The sequence below is a fragment of the Ambystoma mexicanum genome, chromosome 7p (assembly GCF_040938575.1).
Source record: "Ambystoma mexicanum isolate Mex_15411 chromosome 7p, UKY_AmexF1_1, whole genome shotgun sequence".
In the NCBI taxonomy this organism is placed as follows: Eukaryota; Metazoa; Chordata; class Amphibia; order Caudata; family Ambystomatidae; genus Ambystoma; species Ambystoma mexicanum.
In genome coordinates this window covers 860,291,022-860,307,893 of record NC_090939.1, presented here as the reverse complement: position 1 = coordinate 860,307,893, position 16,872 = coordinate 860,291,022, and the positions used below count along the sequence as shown (strand labels likewise).

Sequence of the window (16,872 nt, the reverse complement as noted above, 5' to 3'; positions counted from 1 at the left end):
AACTCTGACTTCTAGCGGAAGTGATGACAAACAAGGAAAATCACCTTAAGGGTGAGCAGTCTTAAAGAACAAGCATGAAGGGGCTTAAATGGAGTGCCCAATAAAAACGTCAACACTAAATTTAAATCCTAAACTGGAACAACAAACTGGCACAGGGAAAAGATATTGGAAAGACCCTTCAGGAATTGAATGGCCATGGGGATCGCAAAAAAGGAGCCCTGCTCTGGGGTCCTCTTTAAGAGCGAAATGGCCATAGGACAACCCTTTACTGTAACAATCTGTAATTCGGTCCGGGCCAAAGACAGAAGAAAATCCAACACAGAGGAAATGGAGCAAGTAAAAGGGTCAATATCACTCTCCTGGCACCAAGCTGAAAGGTAAACCACCTGCAGGTATGCATGGATTTAGTGTCGAGTCTTCTAGCACAGAAGAGCACATCCAGAACATCCTACGATAAAATCCCACGCCTCATACCTCAGCCTTTCAGCAGCCAGGCATGAAGGTGCAGATTGCAGAGGTTTGGGTGCAGGACACTCCCCTCTGGGCCCAGTCAGGAGCAATCAAGATCGTGGACCTAAACAGACTGTCTGAGAACTAGCGGAATGACAGGAACACAGTTGTTGAAGTTCCATTAGACCATCAAGACGTCACCCAGAGCTCCCTGACGAAGCAATTCCCTGGAGCAGAATCACTTGCACTTCTTGCTCACACTGGTATTGAAGAGGTCCACCTGGGGGAGTACCCACAGTGGGAGAAAATCTCCATAACTTCCTGGCAGAGCTCACACTCGTGGGAGGTTGTCTGCTCAGTGCATCCGCTAATACGTTCTCCTTGCCGGCCAGATGTGCCGCCGTCAGAGACATGCGCTTCTCCAGAGTCTAGAACCACAATCAGATTACTTAGCTGTACTGAAACAAGGAGTCCAGGCCAACCCTCTTGTTGAGGTAATGCACGGCTACATTATTGTCCGACAGGACCAATAATGTCTTGCCCTACACAGAGTCGGGGAAAGTGACCAGGGACAGCCTGATCTCCCTTCGCTCCAGCAGACTTGATATGCTCTTAGCACTCTGATGGGGACCACAAGCCGTTCACCGTAAGGTCTTGGAGGGGAGCGCCCCAGCCCTGCAAGCATGCATAGTTGACTTTACCACGCAAATGAGCCGTGGATCGGATAGGATATCTCGCATTTATACACTTGCCGATAGCAGATATTGAATCAGAGTCTTTTTCATCACGAATAGGATTTGTGTGCATCCCGAAAACTGACAAGATTGAGATTTCAGCTTTGAGTGACAGCATGTGGCCGAGTTGTTCAATACCACCAATGAGAGAGATTAACTCGATAGCACATTGGGTGCTTGAGGCTGCCTAGTGAGCAACAGGTTTTGGGCAGAAAGGATGGTATTCAGCAGCATCATTGGTGCTTAATCAGAGTGCACAGTGGTGGTGTTGCCTTATCCAATCAACAATATTGGAGGGCAGCCAAGAATAGTGATGTAGAGTTAACACAAATTTATTCCGCACAAGTGTAGTATCCACGTATGAATACAGTGTCCAAAAGCATTCAGACTTTCATTTACCTTAATTAGTCCATAGGTGATAGGCCAGATGAACAAGCTACTTACGTCGGAGGAATATCCCATCGAAAGAATGTTACCAGTTTGGTAAGTAACTTGTTCTTCGAAGGGATTGTGTCCGGCGTATTGCTTATCTTTGATAGACTCCCATAGCAGTAGTATATAGAGGAAGCAGGAGTAAAATGAAATGTTTCCCTCTAAAGATGCACAGAGTGCAACACAGCTTTTCCAAATTTCTTCTCCTGGCTAGAGGAGGAATCAAGACTGTAAAATTTGGTAAAACTGTGTGCAGACAACCATGCGGCAGCCGCACATATGGCCTTAATTGGAACTCCTATTTGGAGAGCTGAAGAGGCTGCGATATCCCTGGTTGAATGAGCCCCAAGATGTTGAGGGGGCTCTTTCCTTGCCAATTAATAGCACTCTATAATGCTTAAAATAATGCATCTTGAAATGGTTTTGTAATGGGCAAACCTAATTTGTGCCCTGCATACCCCACAATTGGTCTGCTTGCCTGATCCTTGCAAATCTGCTAATGTAAAAGCTTAAGGAACGCCTTGGATCCAGCCTGTGTAATCTCTCTTCCTCTTTCCCTGGATGGGGAGGAGGATAGAACGAGGGTAAAGTTATTTTTTGTGATGTGGAATTCTGAGACCACCTATGGGAGAAAATGTGGCTTCACTTGTAGAACAACCTTAGATTTTATGTGGAGGTTTGCAAGATAAGGCTTATAATTCGCTCACTCTTCTAGCAGAAGTTAAAGCCACTAGGAAGATTGTTTTAAGAGTAAGAAATCTTAATGAACAGGAATGAAGGAGTTCGAATGGAGTACCCATTAGAAATTTTAAGAGTAGGTTTAGGTCCCACAATGGAACTTGAAAAGGAGTTGGAGGAAAAACATTAGTTAACCCTTTCAGAAATTGAATCACTAAGGGCAGTTTGAAGTATGAAGGCTCCTCTGCAGTGCGCTTAAAGATAGACAGCGCTGCAAGGTAGCCCTTGATTGTACCAACCTGAAGACCTGCATTTTCTAAATAAAGCAAAAAAGATAACACCATCGATGTATTACATGAAAAGGGTTCAATATTCTTTTCTCTACACCAGCTGCAAAATGTGTTCCAACGGCAGCGGTATAAAGACTGTTGCTGGCCTTCTGGCTGAAAGCAACACCTCCATTACATCATCCGGGAGATCCCAATCCTTGTAGCTCAGCCTTTCAGAAACCAGGCGTGAAGGTTGAGGGTCCGGATATCCGGATGGAGAACCTGACCTCCCTTCTGCGAAAGAAGATCCTCTCTTTGTGGAAGACTAATCGGAGGACAGATGGACATGTTTAGAAGATCCGGGTTAGGATCATGGGTTTCCGGAATCTTCTCAACCTCTTGATCATTTGAGGAATGACAGAGACTGGAGGAAACGCGTACAGAAGTGGAAACTCCCAGTCCACTACGAATGCGTCCCCTAGAGCTCCTCTCAGGGGAAATTCCCTTGAACAATACTGATCGCACTTCCGGTTGATACTGGTGGCGAACAGATCCACTTGAGGGGTTCCCCAAAGGGCAAAGATCTGTTGAAGGACTTCCTGAGCTAGTTCCCACTCGTGGGAGACTGTTCTGCCTGCTCAGAGCGTCCGCCGTCAAGTTCTTCTCTCCGGCTAGGTGAACTGCCGATAGAGCGATTCCTTCTTGAATTGCCCAAAACCAGAGTTGCATTGCCTCTCTGCACAGTGGCAGTGACCCTACGCCTCCCCTTTTGTTGAGGTAGTGCATGGCCACTGTGTTGTCCGTCAACATCAGGAAACTTTTTCCCTGTACTGATGGCAGGAAAGCCTTCAGCGCTAGTCTGAACGCTCTCAACTCTAATAGGTGTAAACGACTAAAATGTGTAGTCTGGACTCCGAGGGAGATCAACTACCGCTGATGGTCAAGTCGTTGGCATGGGCTTCCCCCCCACCCCGTGAGTGAGGCATCCGTGATTACTGTTATCTCCGGCCATGGTTGCCAAAACTGTTCTCCTTTCAAGATGTTCTCCCGACAGGCCCACCAATGAAGGCCTCGAGCCACTCTGTCCGGGATTAGAAGGAGATCTGACATTCTTCCTCAGAATTGTGACCATTGGGTCCCTAGTGCCCACTGGAGAGATTTCATTCTCAGGCGAGCCTCTGGCACTAGGAAGATGCAGGATGCCATGAGGCCGAGCAACCTCAAAAAGTCGAAGGCTGGTAGACGTTGGGCATTTTGAAACCTGGTGACCATCTGCAGAATATCTTGAGCCCCCACCTCTGGGGGCGAGGCTTTTCCCATGGATGTGTCCAGGACTGCTCAGATGAACTGGAGTCTCTGTGATGGTATCACGTGTGACTTCTTTAAGTTAAGTGAGAAGCCCAGTTTGTGGAGGAAGTGGCAAACAATCTAGATGGATCTGAGCTAGTTCTGGGGACACTGCTGTGATCAACCAGTCATCCAGGTAGGGGTAGACATGAATCCCTTTCCTCAGACTTGCTGCCACAACCGCCATTAGCTTGGTGAAGACCCTCCGGCAGAGGTCAGCCCAAATGGCAGAACTCGAAATTGATAATGAGAGTTGCCAATTGCGAAACTCGGGTATTTCCTTTGTTTGGGATGGATTGGCACATGGAAATAAGCATCTTGAAGGTCTAGAGATACCAATCAGTCCTGAAGCTGGAGGGCCTGAAGGATCTGAGAAAGGGTTACCATCTTGAACATGTCTTTCATGAGAAATTTGTTCAATTCTCGCAAGTCCAAGATGGGTCTCAATCCTCCGTCCTTCTTTGGTACTAGAAAGTAGGTGGAATACCAACCCTTCTTCCTCTCCGCTACAGGTAGCGGTTCTATGGCACTTTTCTCTAGCAGGTCTAAAATCTCCTGCATAAGGAGCGGGTCTGGAAACTTCAAAGAGTTGTTCCCTGGTGGACAGCTCTGAGGAGTTTGTAGAAAAGGCAGGCAGTAACCTTGGGCAACTGTCTCCAATGCCCAAGCATCTGACATAATAGCCTGCCTCCTACTGGTATCTTGTGAGGGGAGACCTCAGAGGGGTTTAGAAGCGGCTGACGCAGATGCTAAGGGTAAAGTAGCACCTGCTGGTGGCGGATTTGGTACCTTTGACCCATCCACCACGGGTAAATCGTCTCTGGCCCCTTTGAGCTGGCTGTCCTCTGCCTTTTCCGAATGCGGAGTAAAAGAGAAAGGACTTACTCCTCCAGGGTATACATGTGGGGCGATTTGGAGTTTGCCGGATTGCAGCCCCAAGAGATTTCACTGTTGCTTGGGATGTCTGCAATTTCTCCAGACTGTTGTCAGCTTTTTTTCCAAATAGAGAAGTGCCGTCAAAGGGCATATTAAGAAGTCTGGCAGGAACGTCGGGAGCAAAACCAGACTTCCGCAACCATGCAAATCTGCGGATTGTGGTACTTGCCGCCATGGCTCTGCTGATGCTGTGAGCATAGTCAATGCCTGTTTTGAAGGGACTCACACATTGCATCCTTCCCATCCTTGATGATGTTCAAGAATGCTTCCCTTTCTTCCCCTTCTGGAAGACTGTCAGCCGCAGATGAAGCACACTCCCAAAGTGTGTGGCTCAATCTTGCTAGCGTGCAAGTGGCGTTGATAGATTTAAGCGCCATACTGCATCCGAAAATACTTTTTTTGACATGGCGTCAAATCTTTTGTCATCCCGGTCTTGTGGAATAGTGGGGTATGCAGACTTATTGCTTGATGAAGTCGCTGCCTGCACAACTAGACTCTCTGGAGTTGGATGCTGGCTTAGATATTCAGGATCTGAAGCCAACAGTCTGTATTTAGCAGAGTGTGTTTTATTTACTGCAGGGATAACTTCAGGAGTCTCCAATTTGCAGATATTTGTCTTTGCAGTGCAGAGTGAAAAGGGACAATTGGATCCTCTTGGGGTCCTTCATCTAATATATCAGTAAGGTCATCTTGCTGAAAAGAGGGTGCAGGTGCAGTCCAACCCATAATTTGCATTATTCTAGCCATAAGGGCCCTGTAAGGTATCTCTGCATGTTCTCCAGGTTCTGGTCTAGCAAATTCTGCCTCTGGAGAGGTATCTATACCATGGCCTCCTGTAGATCTTTCAATCTGCTTTCTTCAGAAATAAATTCCTCCGGAATGGGTACTGTTCTTTGTAGTCCAAAAAGTCTCATTGTCAGAGTCCTCCCCTTCATCATATATAGAGGATAAAGCTCTGAAGTGATCAGATCTTGGATAGGGAGTAAAACCCATTTCTAGAGAGGGAGAAGCCAACTTTGTGGTTACTGCCTGTGAAAACGTGGATGTTGTAGGCTTCGACAAACCTTTAAAAGGCGTCGAAAAAGGCCTCTAAATTGAGAGGATCAGAATCCTACTCTGCGTCATCGAGATCGTGGCGTAGTAGAGGTCTTAGGCTTATCTTTCATTGGAGTCGACGGCGTCAATGAAACAGATGTGTGTGTCGAAGGTCCCTTCGACAATGGAGTCGATGACGCAGTTTTATCCGATGATTTGCCTTTAATTGAGGGTTCATGGCGCGCTAGAGTATTTTTACTCGCCGGGTTCAATGACTTGCAGCGTTTTTGTTTTTCGGGTCTTTCACCCAGGCTATTACCTCTACGCATCTCCGAGAGGGTGGGGGGTCGAGGCCACTTTCTCGAAGACCGTAAGCATTCTTTTTACAAAATTCTTCACACTTAGCCGGAGAGCTGTGTTTTGTGGGGAAGGTGACCCTTTCCGGGGAACTTGAGGAAGAAGAAGAGGGAGATCTATGGCACCTCTTCTTAGAGTGTCTCGATCTCGAAGAGTGATGGGAACCACTTTGAGATCTCAATCGGGAATGTTTCTTTTGACGGCGAGGAGACAAATGTCTCGACTCAGCCGAGGAAACTTTCGAAGGGGTAGAAGTTTTAACAGCCTTTCCTCTTGCCAACTTCCCCTTACGCTCCTTCAAGGCTTTTGCCGTCATGGACATGTAGTCCTCACACTCCGAACACTGATGCTCTGATCCCAGGCACCACAAACAGATCCTGCGAGGATCCGTTAGAGACATCTTTCCACAGTCCTGACATTTTTTTAAACCGGATCGTGGAGTCGATGGTTCGGATGAAGATGCCAATGTTAGGAAGTTAGATTTTTGAAGAATTAGTACGATTTTTTCGAAGAATAGAACCGAGCGTTATGTCTAAGGCTCATGAAGCGGGGAACAACGGAACTGAGCAACGGACGCTGCACAAGACTATTTGTACTCATGGTGACTTTGGCGCCGATATGGAGGCCTTCTAGGGACACTGACGCGCAGCGCCCTCTTACTGTGAAAAACCTTTCCGAGGTCAGCAAGCTGGAAGTGGATAAAAAATAAGGAATACGTCAGACCACACAATCCCTTCGAAAGGCTTTTTGTATGTATTCTCTTTTTCCCCCCCTGAAGAAGTTCCTAGGAGAGTGTGATAATTAAAAGGAATGAAACATGAATTTATATTATGGTTCCTGATGCAGGACCTGTGTTCATTCCATCTCACTTTTGCCGTTCTTTTTGACTGTCCAACATAATATAGGCCACACAGGAATTTAATTGCATAGATTATTCTCTGTGTGTCGCATGTTGCATAGTTCCGTTGTTTGATTCGCTCTCCAGTGTGGGGGATGGTTAGTGTCTCCTTTTAGTACATATCCACAATAACTGCAGCGAAGTAAATATTTCAGAGACAGATAAAATAAGACACACAACACAAAGAAGAGGGACAGAACGAATAGGGACATTCCCATGTCTCCACTGCAGTCATTGTGGCCTATCCCCAACTTGGCACAAACACGGTTCCAGATCTTGCAAGTGGTTTCCAAATGGGATCCTCATGAGAATATACAAAATAGATTTGACCAGAGAGATCGTTCTGGATTGACAGACTTGGAACATTGACACCAAAAGGTCTCAACAAAGAAATAAACTGTTTTTTATAACCACACACACGGTTGCTTGTGAAAGATAACATTGCTAACCATAAGGGTTACTGTGAAGATCCGTCGGTTGACTGAGCTCAGAAATATGGTTCATTGATTGTCTATATGTGTCAAAAAGCAAAATAACCCAGTTATTGTTCAGTTTTTTAAGAGCAATGTTGATGTATATCCGTGCAATAAGTAACACATGACAGTACCTCTGGGGATATGTCAAAATTCGAATGAAATTGTTTTCAAGAGTAATGGAGATGTTAAGATATTCGATGTACACAAAAAGAATATACCACGTTTAGCAGGTCCTGGTACTTGCAAATATCCTTGTGTAATTCATGGCTAGATTGGCATCTGTCTAACAAGTAGCACAGAATAATACTTATCGATAAAAACAAAATGAGAAATCAGAAGTATTGTTCATGATTAAAACATATGTTTAGATGTATGTATAGGTGTGAAACAAACTGTGTGCATTAACATACACACGTGCAATCTCACTTGTTAGAATTTTTGAAAACCCGACGAGTAACAACTCTAATGCTGTCTGTTGAGTTATAGGAGTATTTGAGTTGGTGAAAGGTTTGAATATTGCATAGACATTTTGTGAGAACCGTGAGCAGCTGAATAACTTGAATTGGCAGGCAACAGGGTTGCGACTCAGTTCCTATTAAAAGATACATTAAGATTTGTCTCAGATTCAGCTTTGTATTTCCTAGGTTTCCATAGTAACATTGAAACGAATGCAGAGACTGTCACACCCTCCCGCTTCCATGGGAGGGTGGGACGCGAGGCGTAGGCACTTCAGCACATTGTTGCTAGAAAGACGCCCGTCCAGGTCTCCATAGTAACCCTTAAATGCGTTCAAGAGTCGCGCGCTCCAACGGTTTACCTCGCAGGCACAGACTTCGTCTCAAGCCGCCTTAGGTAAATTACAATCAGATTTGTTTTCTGCATCAAGTATCTGCAGTAGTGACCGTACTAATAATTTATTACAGGTAACCATTCAGGGTGTGAAGTGATTCCTACGAGGGAAGTCGGGTAATTAATCCAAATACGAACACGCATACACACAGGTAACCACAGAACTCATGTAAATTTAACATACACGTTATATTTTGAATTACAGTTGAGACTCAGTCGTGAAGGTATGATTGAAGACATTTACAAGTCAGAAGTATGAATACTCTTTCATAGCTGTATGAAATAATTACTTTCTTATGGCTATTTTGCTTTCTCCTTTTCTTTGTATTATTCAAACACACTTGGCACACAACAGTATATATCAATTATTGAATGTAATTTCACATATTGTACATAATTTAAAAATGTATAGCCCTGATGATGGTATTAAGCAACAAAATGCATTGGCTCATTGTGACATTTAGACCGAGGAGTCTGTTCCATCTAAAGAAATACAGTTTTGGCTCTTTATTTTTTAATAAAATACTTCCTGTGATTTTTACAAAAAGACTTGATCATTAATGGAAGTCATAGAAGATTTATAAGAAAGTGAGAAATGACCTTATGAATTAAATAACAAAATGGATAATTGTGATGAAGTGATATGAGCAATTTGAGAGAATCAGGCATTACTAGGTGGTTACTCCTGGTTATTTTTATGTCCTAAGTTTAGTATGGATCCTTGTGTCATGGGATCGTCTGTAGCCCTTTAGCTCCTAGTAAAATTCAGACAAATTAAGAAGAACAAAAACACATTAAGAAAATAGTGTTGCCCGCTTCTGCCAATCCTCCACTCGGAATAAAGACACCTGCAGGAAGGTAGACCAGGAGAAAGCTGGTCAGTCCACCGGTTGGTCCATGGACACTTCAGAAGGCAGAGGAGTCTTCTTGAGGTCAGGTAGAGGCGCAGGGCTTCACCCGCCCAACCACTGGAGTCTATGCTGATCAGCTGCAGGGGTCATTTGCAGGCTGCTCTTCTTCCTAGAAGTCTTGGCTCTAACATGATCAGATGAGCAGTTGCAGAATCCCTCAATTTATCCAAGATTCAGTCATCACATCTGCCCAGCGACAGACCTTTAGGCAGTAGGCAGCAGAGGATGTGCAGTGTGACTAGCCACCTACTAGTCCCTGCCCCTTTCTCTGGCGCGCGCGCGCACACACACACCCCTCCCCACCCCCCTCTCCTCTGGTCAAAGAGCAAGCAAAAAATCTTGGGGTGCTAGGGACATTTAGTAGCCTTTTGAGGTAAAAGCAAAAGCGCACACAAAAAAACCCCCCACAAACGGTAAAAAGTATCCTAACAGCACATCACACTGGGGATGTGTACAATACAAGAAGTGAGAAAGTCTCTCAGTACTGACAGTCTTAGGGACTAGTCAGTTTCACCATAAGAATGCAAACAGGCAAGTGAAGTAAAGCAGAAAGCTTTACTGGCCTCAGAAAAGTCAGGACAGGGTGCAACACAAGCAAAACTAATGGAGATCCCATAGAAATCTATGGAGGCATAGGGGCAACAAGAACATCTTTCCTAACAGTTGCCTTTATGGTTCGGTCATCCTGCTAATGAATCGCCAACACTTTTCTGAGGTGGCTTAGACGTTCCTCCCAAGTGGAGCTGAAGACAGCTATACACGCAAGAAAATGAAAAGACTTCTTACCAAATTGTGCATGGGAGCCGTTATATAAATTGACCAGCAGGACGTCACGGCTGCCCACTCCGGGAATTCTCACCGCCTGCAGAAAATGCCAGGGGAGCTCCAGGTGAAAGTTCATTCACACTGGGCGGCTTCACCAAAATACATAACCCTCCAGGGCAACGCCCCCTCGCACTTCTCAGTGCCGGCACAGAGTAGGCAATAAACCCTTCGACAGCTTCATCCTCTGTCACTCAGGTCTCTTGTATTAAGATATTATCAGCCCCTTCAAAAATTGACAAGGAATCAGGGTCGTCTAATCTGGTGTTAATACCTGCCACATTCCAGGAAAAACACCGTAGGATGGGAGCAGATGAATGACGGAGACAGGCCACCAAAGAGGGTGACACTTAGACAGCAGGCCCTCACCGGGACAGTACTGACTACCTCTCCACTAAAATACTAAAATTGCTTCATTGGGAGGGGCAGAGTAGCAGCAGCATACACCTTCTCCTGAGCCTGTTGTATCTCAAATGGCGCTGGGGAGGGCGGTAGCAGCCTCAGCTCCAATTCATATCTGGTCAGATCAATGATGGGACGATTAGGATAAATAAAGGGCTCAAAGCAACCAACAAGCCTAAAATACCGGGAACTCACAACAGGAGCGGAAGAGGAAAAAATGCGCTCAACTCTCCCCATCCCCTGACAATAATACCAAGAATTGTGAATATGGCAACCCAGCCTTATTGTCTTAAAAAATATATCAATCCCCTTTGCCATCCTCTCAGGGGATTATCCTTTGTAGTTATGTGACCCCACAACATATGGTGGGGGCGAGGCATCCTGAGAAATCTAGGGAACCTCGGGGTCATGATATTAGTAGCACAAACACCTTGGACAGTTCTAGTGGGCCGGTCTAAAACCCCACCAACAGATTTAGAAGCAGCCAGATCAGGACAAAAGGAACAGGGGGCCCCAAATATGGTTTTCCGCTGGGCCAGCAACCGGTGTCGAAACAGACCTTGGCCCCATAGAAGGCCTCAAAGCTGAAGGGAAGATAATCCCTTCAACACATGCCCTACTATCCAACTCGGTCTCTGTGATGGTGTACACCAAACCCTGTGGGTTTCCAAAATGCCTTGCCAGCGGAAACCTAGTGGCGATGTTCAAAACTTCAGGAGCATAGTCAAGATTTCACCAGCTTATCAATCACCCCTAAACAGGATTCCAATCTCCCTGCATCTTTATCATAGCGATCTGTAAGCATCCTGAATGCCTCCCTCAGTTCCATAAAGGCTGCTACAAGTCTTAAGATGCTGAACAAGAAAAGGCATTTGATATGCATTCGAGCTAACTGAGGGGTCGGCAACCGATGCATTTTGTATTTATTAGGTTTATATAGCGCTTTACGCCAAAGCGCTTTACAATACAACAACAAGAATACATATTAAACAAGAAGCAAAGTTACAAAGACATGAAACAAACCATCAAAAACAGTATGTAGATCAATTGACCAGTTCTAAAGGAGGAGTAGATGAGAGAAAGAAGGGAAGTAGAAAAGGAGGTCAAAACGGGGGAAGAATACAGAGATAACAGGAGGAGGGATGGAGGTAGGAGAAAGAAAGGGAAGAAGCGGGGAAGTAGGAAGGTTGGTAGAGATAAAGGAGGGAGATAATAGGAGAAAGAGGGGAGTTAGGGTGGGGGGTGAAGAAGGAAAGATTTCAAGGAGTACCAAATGCCCCAGAGGCCCCAGGATTCAAAGATAGTGGGAAGGGATCGAGGGCCAGGCTGGTCAATGCTTAGGACACTCAGGTTGAAGGCGGCTATGTTCCCTTACGACTGATGAAATATATGGCAGTTCTCTAAACTGACTGCTCCCCTGGCTACTAATTTCACAGTTATAGTTCTAAGGGAGTTGGGGATAACTTCAGGATATTTGGTGGCATGGTGCACTATGACTAGGATAAATCTGTTGACCCTAGGTGGACCAAGGGGACCAACAATGTCAATTCCCCCACCTTCTAAAAAGATAAGCCCACCACAGGGAGAAGCGCCAAAAGGCACCTGGATCTTCACACTCACTTTGCCATAAAGTTGGCAGGTGGAGCAACTCCTACAGTGGCCTTCCATTTGTGCACCCATTTTGGTACAGTAGAAAAACAAGGATAACCCCCTCCTTAGTGTTCTTGACACCAAAATGATCTGCAAGGGGTACTTTGTGAGCCAGGAAGGGTTTTGCAGAATGGGGGCCCACCAACGTCCTATGGTCAGCAGATCAGGACTCTATTGAGTTCATTGTACAGGAACCCATCTTCCCAAAATAACTTGTGCTTCCCTTGGGCTCACCTACCAACTTGGAGCAGGCCTGTCTCCTTAGGCCTTGAAGAGGGATACGATTTATGATTTTACTGAGTTATTTCCTGGAGGGTCTACATTATTCAAGTATACTTTGCAGTTCAGGTGTTACACTCACCTGGTATCCACGGGGACGCCACCCAGCCCTGGTTGGATTATTTGCACTCTCGAACCCTCGCCCGGTCCCTTGGTAAGGCCTCTGGTTAAAGATGGGTCTGCAATATAGGAGAACTGGATTCAATACCAGATTGTCTTTATGTTTTCCCACCTCCCTTGGCCTCACTCCTTCCTCCCCCTTGGGCCCTCTCCTCACCTTAATATTGTAAAAGGTGGATTCTCCGTCCTGCTCCTCGTGGCAGGGGTGCGTAGATGTGGGAGGTGAGCAGCGACCAAGTTACTTCACTGGTGCAAGCCCCCCTTTACAGTCTTTATATGCAGTTCTTATGTTCCTCTTAGTTTGAATAATAATGTCTTGCTTCTTTCCTTTTAGGTATGGAAAGGTATTTTGGAGTTGTCATGCAGTTTGAAGATGAGCATGGGCTGGTAGGCGAAAGCGCAGTGTGCGCGATGCTGCCTGGTGAGTAAAGCGCGATGCACGGCGCTTTTCGCCTTTTATATTGCTAACCTGTGTCTTTTCTCTCCTTGCAGGTTGCGATGTTCCTCGCCGAGCGCCATAATTTTCCAGCAATGATACTAACCAGGAGAGGACTACCCAGGTAAGAATTGTGTGGCTTTCTTCATTAGGGAGGAAACGTGAGTAAACGCTTACTAATGTCTGTCTTTCTTTCTTTTCTTTCCAGGTTATGGTATTCCAGGATGCATGTGGCGCCGGATGATGGAGTTCGTACCTTCAGGTCAGTGGAACTGAAGTCGGCGATGGATTGAAGACAGGATACTGTTCTAGGTAAGTTTTGTAGTATTCTTTCTCTCTCTGCAGGTCCTTGGTTCCAGGTAAACTGGCATCAAAGAACTGGACACAGTGAGCGTTACGCTGCCCACAGCAGAATAACGCAAAGCATGTTCTGCTGTTTGGGTGCGGTTTAAATAGTCTCAGGTAAAGTAGTCCAGGTCAAATAGTCCCAGGCCTGCCACACCCAAAAGACTAGACCGCATAGCTCAGTTCCTTGTAACTGAGCTATGTGTGCCCCTCCATGTTGGCTGAATTAACCCCCTCTCCCCCCCCCCCCCCCCCAAGTTAAATAGTCCCAAGTAAATAGTCCCATTCTAATGTTGGTCTTCATGATGGTTATGAGCCTGACACCAAAGGCGTCAGAACTGACTCCAAGAGAGTCTTCTATGAGGTTTAAGGCCTTTGACCTGGCCCTAACTGGAAGGCTGACTTGCCAGTGAGGGCAATGACATCAGGAAGGTCTCGAGGGTCGAGAATATCAGGGAACACTACCGACCCAACTTTTTTTTTTAATTATTATTGGTCAGCCAACGAGAACTTAATGGCCTTTTAATACATTCCAACACATTTTCACATATCTATACAATAAAATACCTAAACAAAAACACAGTTGATACATCACAATCACATTTAAGATCAATAAGTATTGCAGCGCTTAACAAATAAATTCAACTTCAAACACTCTCCATTCCTTTCAAATATTCTTAATACTATGCCATAGTCTTAAGAGATGATAAATACAGCCAGTATCATTCCCATTCATAAAAGTAGGCCAAATAGGCTCAATATATATTCTAGGGGGTACCTGCACCCAGCGCCATAAAATGAGTATGTCTTATATATACCAGGGATGTACATCCCAGCAGAAACTACTTAATACTTTCTAGACATTTATCTCCACATAGTCCACACATACCGGCAGCCTTGGGAATATTTACACATGCTCCAATGGCTTCTAACGCAGTAGTCGCATTACATTTAATTTGAATGTACTCCAAAATGGATATGTTTGCCAAATAGGCCTCAATATACTGGGCATTTAGCTTCAGTTATAAAATATATTGTGTAAACAGTGTGGAATTACTTTTCGTAGCCAGATCAATTAAAGATTGCTCTCTACAATAGGCATACATCAGCTCTGGGGATGTCTTTCTGAGTTACAAATGGATGTTTTGAGTAGTGTAGCTCTTCAAGCACATTTCCCATGCATTGTACACTCTTAAAAAGCAACTCCAAATTACTACCTTTCATCAAAAGTTTGCGAGAGACCACAACATACCAAGAAAGCACTTGCACAGATTCCAGGGGAGCATTATTTCCAGTGCATATTCAAACAGCATGCGATAAGTTTAGCACATATACATGTGATATTAAATTCTACAAAAATAGACTCGGAGTGCATTTAGGAAGGCATGATCATTCATGAAGTTCAAGCACTTGTTTTTGTTTCATAGCCCATATTTCAGCACCATATATTATGGCGGCCAATACCTCGGCGACATATAGCTTAAAAGTCCTGATGGTAAATCCCCCATAACTTTGGGCAAAGAAATGTATGATCCCAATTAATTGCGCTGTCTACATCTTAGCATTTCCTAATTGAGATTGCCAATTAAGTTTTTTATCCAGGAGCATGCCAAGATATCTGTATACCAAGACTTCTTCTACCTTCACACTGTTAATGTGCCACCCATATTTCTTGTTCTGGTTAGTACCTCTAGGCCTAAACACCATCATTTTAGTTTTAGATGTATTTATTTTGAGTCCATTCAAACCAGCATAGTTGTTTAGAAGAATTAGCAATTTCTGTAATCCCTTCGGGGTACTATTCATAACTGCAATTTCATCAGCATAGCCTAACCATGGCAGTTAATGGTCTCCTAATTTAGGGGAGGGGAGAGCACAGATTCAGGATCATTCAGGACAAGGCCCAAATCCGCTAAGTATACATTAATGTGGGGGCCAGAATACAGGCTTGCTTAAGGCCAGTATTAACGGTGATCCAATTAGTCAAGCCTACCATGATGGTCCATTCAGACCTTTCCACACGTATTAGAATGTAAAGTGATAATCCTATTAATAAATTCCTGTGGATTATTTACACGTTTGAGTTTACTCCAGAGCCGTTCCCTTTGTACCGAATCAAATGCGGGCGCCAAGATCAATAAAGGCCACATATGTGGTTTGCGGATTAACCTTACTTCTTGTATTATAGTTGTGAGTGCGAGAACAATATTCATGGCATTCATACCCTGTTGAAAGCCTGTCTGATTAAAAGTGATAATGTTGTTTTGTTCTATACAGGTAGTTCGTTCATGAAGTAGTATTCGGGCAACAATATTAGCTGGGACATCCAACATTGATAGTAGCCGATAGTTGCTAGGGATAGATTGTACGTCCTTTTTATAAACGGGAACAATAATGCTCTCTCCAGGTGTTAGGGAATTGGCTCATCAAACTAATGCAACGAAATAGGTAGTGTAAGATAGTAGCCCATTAGGCCGGGTTATTTTTAATAAGTGAATTACAAAGGCCATCCGACCAGGGGCCCTCAAAGAATTTATTAAGCAGATTATTTGAAGAATATCCTGCTGGGCAGACAAATACAGCCAAGGCTCAGTCTGAGTCATAGCTCTCGATAGTCATAGGAGAGTTGCCCAATGTGGCAGAGATATGGGATTCCCAATCTTTCTGCGAGACTCCACCATAGTGCTCAGACTATTCTTGTGGCCATCTTTATTTTTACAAAAAGCGCTTCCAACTTTCTTTTGCAGGTTTAGGACTAAATGATTCAATACTTTGCGTTCGAGTTTCACTTATTAGCTTTAGCCCATTTCTGATACTGGGAATGTAGACTTTTCACAGCAACAGCATATTCCCTCTAGAGAAATAGAAGAACTTGGAAGAGAACGTAGATAATGCCTAAATGCTTTTTTCTTGTAGCAGATTTCTCCATCATACGAATGTAAACGTGAAGTTTAAAGTTCAATCCCACTACACCCATGGCTTTTGTAGCGTAATTCTGTGAAATGCACGAGATCACGCCGGACACGTACTGCTCATAGTTGTCAATAAAGGAATTCTCGGCAGACACAAAAGTATTGATTCTTCCCTGCTAATGCTCCCACCAATAAAACTGGGTAATCATGTTAAAAAAATTATTGGCTTTATCAAGGTTACTAGAATTCCAGCTAACACGATTATGCTGTAAGTTTAACGTTGGCTGTCGAATTACCTTTTGCCTAATTTCAAAGTCTATCAGTCCAAAAACAGTAACTAATGGAAAAAGGTCACTTTCATATCTTTGAAATACACTCATATCAAGTATGCATGGTCTAAACAGTCGCTGTACAAACACATAGTCAAATATATTAGCACTATTGTTAGTCACCCTGGTAATCCCCTAGGCGATTCCAGTTTATTATGGAAAGTCCAAGCAAATATAGCCTGGCCCACCTGAGGCCCTATCATGT

General features: G+C 44.5%; 1 protein-coding gene across 2 annotated transcripts in view; it reads right to left on the bottom strand.

Annotated features, from left to right (window-relative positions):
* The window catches only part of TPP2 (tripeptidyl peptidase 2), a 1,218,153-nt gene that overhangs the window by 544,623 nt on the left and 656,658 nt on the right, over nt 1–16,872 (bottom strand). The window lies entirely within an intron of this gene.